Source organism: Gymnogyps californianus, chromosome 1 (assembly GCF_018139145.2).
Source record: "Gymnogyps californianus isolate 813 chromosome 1, ASM1813914v2, whole genome shotgun sequence".
NCBI lineage: Eukaryota > Metazoa > Chordata > Aves > Accipitriformes > Cathartidae > Gymnogyps > Gymnogyps californianus.
In genome coordinates, this window is record NC_059471.1 from 92,346,809 (window position 1) to 92,353,857 (window position 7,049).

The 7,049-nt window shown below is 38.1% G+C and overlaps 1 non-coding gene across 1 annotated transcript; it reads right to left on the bottom strand.

The window, feature by feature from the left end:
* Positions 1-6,700: 6,700 nt before the first annotated feature.
* Positions 6,701-6,807, bottom strand: LOC127029796 (U6 spliceosomal RNA). The gene has a single exon (XR_007768229.1). It is a non-coding gene; the product is annotated as a U6 spliceosomal RNA (small nuclear RNA).
* Between the last annotated feature and the right edge of the window lie 242 nt (positions 6,808-7,049).

Sequence of the window (7,049 nt, forward strand, 5' to 3'; positions counted from 1 at the left end):
GTGGATGCCCCCTCCCTGGAAGTGATCAAGGCCAGGTTGGATGGGGCTTTGAGCAACGTGATCTAGAGGAAGGTGTCCCTGCCCATGGCAGGGGGGTTGGAACTAGATGATCTTTAAGGTCCCTTCCAACCCAAGCCATTCTATGATTCTATGATTCTAGTTAAGTATAGATTTTCTTGAATTTTCACATTAAGAAGAGATGTTACAGAGAGAAAGTTGCCATAGAGACACACACACTCTTTCCAATCATTTCAAATATAGTTAGACTCAATTAATTATTCAGTTCATCACAGAACCATTTATACTTTTATAGGAAGTATTCCAGGGTGAGAGATATTTTTCAAGTATGTAAAAAAAGAACTTCTAAGAGTAGTAAATGGTCTCAGGAAAAAAAAGGTTAAAATTGGGATCAGAAATAATCCTGTTCACAAATTAGGTAAAAGATCACACAGTTAGGCCTGTATTCCAGGTAATTCTATATTTCCTTATCACTCTCCTATATGCAGAAGGTTTGGGAGGAAAAGGAGTTGTTTTGAATTTATTTTACAACCCTACAAGAAAAAATAAACAAACCTGTGATGGTTCGTATGTATGCTTATTGAAAGGTTATGTGAATCTTCTCTTTAAAGAGATAATATAAAAATAAAGACTAAAATTGTCACACTTTTTAATGGGAGTGAAAGCAACACAATACTGCTGAAGAGAATCTGGAGCTGTCATACAGAATGCAATTCTCTTGATTGGCAGCTGTGACTTGGTAATACTGAGACCTTGTGCTATTTGATTAAAACAACATCAAGATGGAAAGATCTCTTCAGATTAGAGGTCAGAAATATCACTCTGATTTTTCTGCAGTTGTCAGAAGTGATACGGGGTAATTAACTAAGTCAAGAATAATGTCAGACAGGTGGTACTTTTCTTTTGAAGCAATTCATTAGGGAAGGCTTGTCACTTGTGACATTCCCACATAAATCCTGGTGCTCGGCATCTTCTCCAAATCAGTTTAAATTGTTCCCTTGAATATGAAAATACGTTAAAGGAGACTACATACTCATCTAATACAACAGTTTAGAATTTCATTTGACAAACGTTTAACCAAAAAAAAAAAAAGGAAAAAAGAAAAAAAGAAAAAAAACCAACAAAAAAACCCCAAAAAGGCAAAAAAAAAAAGCACCGTTCCCAAACCTTATATATAAGTGACAAGGATTTGCAAAGTGAAAAGACCCACAGAAAACAGAGAAGCTGCTAACAGCAAGGAAACCAGAATAAACATTACCAGGCTGAACGGCAGATTTGGTCAGTGCACAACTGCCATTTGAATACCCTCTCCATCATTTTATCAACTCCACTAGGTTGCCTGTTCTTACTATGGTTGTAATAACACATCAAAAAAAGTTCAACAGTGAGCAGAAATATGACATTATTCCATAATATGTGGCATATAATTCTAATTTTTTTACTCTATCAGTGACTTCAAATAAGTCCTCTAAAAAACTTGGATATCATCTACCAAACCAGCTCTGCATTTACATAAGCATCATGCACTGAAATACTCAAATGTGAAAACCCACCAGCAAGCTGGAAAGAGAAAGGACATGGTGTCAAAGTAACCTCAGTTTGCACCTTTTAACTGGGTGTCTTCAAAGAAAAACAGCTTTTATTTTTCAAAATTCTGTTTATTTGTTTTAGACTGGAGGGAAAGAACAAACGCTAAAATCCAACCCAAAACCCCAAGAAAATGCATTCATGAAAATAGATTTAAAACACGTTGCAGAGACCTCGCTTATAATGAATATAGTCTTTTAAGACTACAGGGGTCCAGCTGAGGAAACTCATTAAAAGCATAAGCAGTACTAAACTGTCCTAAATAATTGATTGTCTCTAGTACCAGGACTGTCCTATCTTGCAATTAGGCATATTGAAGGTTTCAGTAGGATTATGGACTTGTTAGTTGGAAAGGCTAACTTTTAAAAGCTTTTACATGATGAATAAGTATTTTTAAACAGTTTTATTTCATAGGGTCAGGTATGGATCAAGACAGCCTCCTAGAATACCTAGCAGCATGCTTACTCAAAAATTTACTCATGCTGCTTCAAATATACATGTGGGAAACAAGATCATGACATCAGCTCCACGCGGAGTTTTCAACAATATCCATTATAGCTTGGAAATTTAATTTCCTTTGATTTTCAATATTCACATTAATTTCCGGACAGAAAGTCTTTGATTTATAAGCAGAAGTCTTAGCGCCTTACCTGAAGGTGTGTCAATTGCTTTATGTTAATTTATCCGGGGATTTTCAAGGAAGAACAATGTCAAAGATTCAGAGGCCCTTAATTTAGTAGATAATGTATATTCTGGTTTTATTCATTAAAAAAAAAAAAATCACTGGTCATGATTTTGCACACCTTTTCTCTACAAATACTGTTTGACAGTAAATTACTGCTATGCTAGTCAGGAAAGTCAAAGCTCTTAATTGCTCTGTGTAAATGCATTTTTGCTAAGAGAAGTCACTTCCATCGTATGGTAGCCTTCTCTTCTTGAACTGACATTCACATCAGCCATCATTCTCTGCAGGAGAAACTTCTATCTGCATGCAGCAACAGCTTTTGGATTTGAAAAGGCCCTTAAATGTTTACCTTTAAGAATGCCAATCATCTTCTAGTGACAGTATTTTTTTTTTTAATTCTAAGTAGCACTGTCAGCTGCAAAGATACTGACAAGAAGCACTGCAGAAAAGCAGCTTAATTCATTTTGCTATGAAAAAAATCATTGATCAAGATTTACACAGCTATTGTCATTTTGGCTTCCACTGCAAAAGAAAGTGGAAATTATGACAGCTTCTGGAGATAGTTCTGCCTTGGTTCCCATGACTGCTTCAAATCTCATACTTTAAATATGAATGCAAGCAGTGAACAAAACCAGTTGTTTCCATCAGCTTTTCAGCAATGAAAACGTTGACTTTCACCAGATCACAAAGCACCTTTATTAATCTGCACGTGGAAGGACAGGTAAAAGGTGTGCTTGCTTGTATCAGGGGACTACAACAAATTGTATATGCTGTGCCAACAGCTATATAATAAAGTTATCCTTTGGAAAAAATTACGTTTTGTAAACAGTATGCACATGGCATGTAAAATGAAACATGTAAGAAATAGTTACTTATCTTGCATTACACTAACTGTTGGTTTCCATGACAAATGAAAGATGCTACCAGCAAAGGTAATACATTTGCTTAGCTTTTAAGCTACGATGGTAGGACGTCTGCTGAGTGAGTTCATTAAAGCCAGCCATACAAAGTCAAGCCTATTTTCAAGAGTAAGCGGCAGTGTCTGAACCCTTGCATTTTCTTTCTTTGGAATTAGACTTTGGATTGAACTGTCTTTTTGGAGAGTACAAATTACTCCTGCTAAGAAGCAGCATATTTTCAAAAGAAAAGGTCATTGCAGATGGTGGGAAGTTGCCATTTCTTTTGCTGGATTGAAACGTTTGGGAATTTTTTCCACCATTCCATGTTTGCATGTTTATATTCTTTCAGTTTTAATCTACTCTACAGCTTTTTTCCAAAAGGTTAACTTTACAGAGATCTTACCAGAAAGCTTCTCACGGTAAGTGATGGAAGTATTTTAAGGATCTCCACACTACCTTGGCTGTAATTAAAAGGTTGGTTAAAATAGCAGGCCAGGGCATCAATCCAATGCTCAAAATGGTCGTTTGCCTTATTTTCAAGTGTAGTATCCTTGGCCTTATAAGAATTTCCACTAAAAACAAGAAAGAAGAGGGAGGGCAAAGACAGGCAAGTCAAGCGAAATAATCCCGAATCGTTTCAAGCTGGACAATCCTACGATGTTTTAAATCCAACTCAGTTGAGATGTTGCAGACTGCCAAATACGGCTATGTCAGCACATAAGTGAACGATTGCTCTGATAGCCCTTGCACAGCAAAACACATCGCGGGCAGCTGCACATGCAGCAATTTCATGGGAGGCAGTGACAGCAACAGCTTCTTCCAAGATGGATTGTTCTTATGACATCTTGATTTCCTCACTACATGGTCTGCAAGTCAGGCTGGTTCCCCAGCAGATCTGGTGCAGGTGTCAAGTCTCTTTAGACAGCACATGGCAGATACTTGCTTTCCACCCCAGCCTGCCTGTGGTTGCTCCTACAGACCTCAAGAGGAGCCCCAACATCACTCAGCTGTGCAACAGGCTTGCATCAGCTTGTGAGTAAGAACTATTTGCCAAATCAAGAGTTGTGCTGTGGCCTTCTAGGCAACTTCCCAGGGACATGCAGGAGGAGGATTTCTCTCACTGGCATAGAAAAAAGAATCCCGCATAAGTGGCACAACAGAAATAAGACCCACTGCAGAAGCTATCACCTCAAGCTAGGCAATCATCCATTTCAAAATTTGGGCAATACAGGAGTCTGCCCTGCTTGAAATGCCAAATAGAGGCGTTTACCTGCTTTTTAAACATATTTGCATTCTCCTGATGAATTTCTTAAGGTTCTCCTGTACTCCAGCTTTTCAGACACCAGAGCACTTTACGTAGGCTAAGTCAAGTGTCTTCAGGCCTGAAGCAACTATTAGCAACCGCATCTTGATTTCAGGATATTTTGATTTCTAATTCTTTCTTCAGATGCAGCACGATTCCCTTTTCATGTCTGTGATATATAAATCTATATAATTCCTGAATCTGAAATATAGTTTCAGGAGTTCCTGTACTGTACCTTGTATTGTAACACATCTTGTATAACCATTCCTACAGACATGATGGCAGAATTGGTATGATCCACTGCTCCTTTTCAAAAATACTGAAGAACTTCAATAATAAACAAGGCAAAGCTAACTTAGTTTCCTTGTTCTTCTCACTCTAAGCACAACTGTCTCACTCTTCTCAGTGAGATGGATTTGGATGTTTTAAGAGAAGTACAGTATTGACCATACCTGTAATCTGTCCCCCAACTCTTTAACTCTAGATTTGATGTGCTTTGTATTACAGTGCATCAAAATGATCAGCTGCAATTCACACCTTGGTAGGTACGTACACACACACACACAGAGTTGGATACGGTTTATATTGCGTGCATTGAGACCAAATTCCTGTAGCTTTAGCAGAAATAAGAAGCAGAATGAAAAGATGTACATTTGGTTAGAAGAACTGAGGCACAGAAACATTAACTGTTCCACCCCAATTCAGTAACATCATCTGTGTAAAAGGCAGGAAAAGAATGTTTTGATCTTGAATCTCGGTCTTGATCACAAATCCCGATCTCTGTAAGTACTGTGGACGAACTGCAAAAAGACACTAGCAGAACACAGGTTAACCGATCTGCAATAGATATCTACAGTGTTGCTCCTTAACATGGCTAGGAGTCATTGCTGGAAAAAGAAATAGTTTTCATCAAGTAACCCACAAAAAAATAGAAATACAATTGTTAGACATGCATAATTTTGCCTATTCAAATCCATGCCATTAATGAAATCTATAACAGATATGGTGAATTAAATAATACAAAAATCTCATAATGAACAGCTTGCCAGTTACATGCAAAATACTTATGTTTCTATAAACTCACTCCAGAAAAAAACCTACTCAAAAAACAGCTTAGCTTCCCTACCTGTCCCCACACAAAACTGTGTCTCAAGCTAACAATTACTGGTGGCAAACAAAATTAAGTATGATTAAACAGCTTGTGTTTTTCTTTAAAGATTCCTGAAAAATCCTGATGTTCTCACAGTAAACAGCTGCCATTCACAACTGCCTGCTAAAAATAAAAACAAATATCCAATTTGAACAGATAATGGAATTTAAAGGAAAAAGAAAAGTAGGTTCAGTTTGTGGTTAAAATTACTCCCCCATACCCAAAATACACTATAATGCAATCGATGGAGTTTTGGCACATGCTAAATACCTTTTTAGATAATGTAAGCGAAATACACCACAGTAAATGAGATGAATAAGTACCATTCTGTGTGGCTGGCACAGAAGTAGTTGACGCATTTAGGGGAAGGGCTGAGAAGCCTTCGCACCAACGGCAGCCGACAAAGCCTCCTTTGGAGCTACTGGGGGGGCTATCTCAGTTTTTCCCCCTGCATCTCTGTCAGCTTGAAATCTCCAGCACAAAGGACTGAGATTTTCCTACAAAATTGTTACGCACATTTTTAAACATAAGTAAAATAAAACTCTCCTTAATCTTGTTCCAGGGAAATTATTGGGTTGACTTCAATACATAGCATTGCATGAAACAACCTATATCATTGTCTTCAGTGATGTACAGTAGAAAGTGCAGGGATATTTTAAGCAAAAATGGTCTTGGCAGTTCCTTATTCTCCTGGTTTCGGCTGGGATAGAGTTAATTTTCTTCTTAGTAGCTGGTACAGTGCTGTGTTTTGGATTGAGTGTGAGAATGATGTTGATAACACTCTGATGTTTTAGTTGTTACTAAGTAGTGCTTATCTTAAGCCAAGGACTTTTCAGTCTCCCATGCTCTGCCAGCAAGCAGGTGTGCAAGAAGCTGGGAGGGAGCACAGCCGGGGCAGCTGACCTGAACTAGCCAAAGGGGTATTCCATACCATGGAACATCATGCTCAGTACATAAACTGGGAGGGGTTGGCCGGGAGGGGCGGATCACTGCTCGGGCATTGGTCAGTGGGTGGTGAGCAATTGCATTGTGCATTACTTGTCTTTTCTTGGGTTTTAAAAAATGTGGAACGCTTCATGAATTTGCATGTCACCCTTGCACAGGAGCCATGCTAATCTTCTCTGTATCGTTCCAATTTTAGTATATGTGCTGCCGAAGCGAGCACACCAGGACACTTATACCTTCATTTCCTCTACCACAACAACAAATTGCTGCCCAGAGCTAATGCAGTCCAAAGCAAGCACATGTTCATATTTGCTTTAAAATATTCATGTATCAAATTAAATTTTGAATTTCACATGGCTTTGCCTCACTCCCATCAGTTCTAATTACTGATTTATTTTTGGTACCAACAGCTTATATTTATACAGCACTCTCAATCGCAAATTCTTCACAGCAATCTGATAA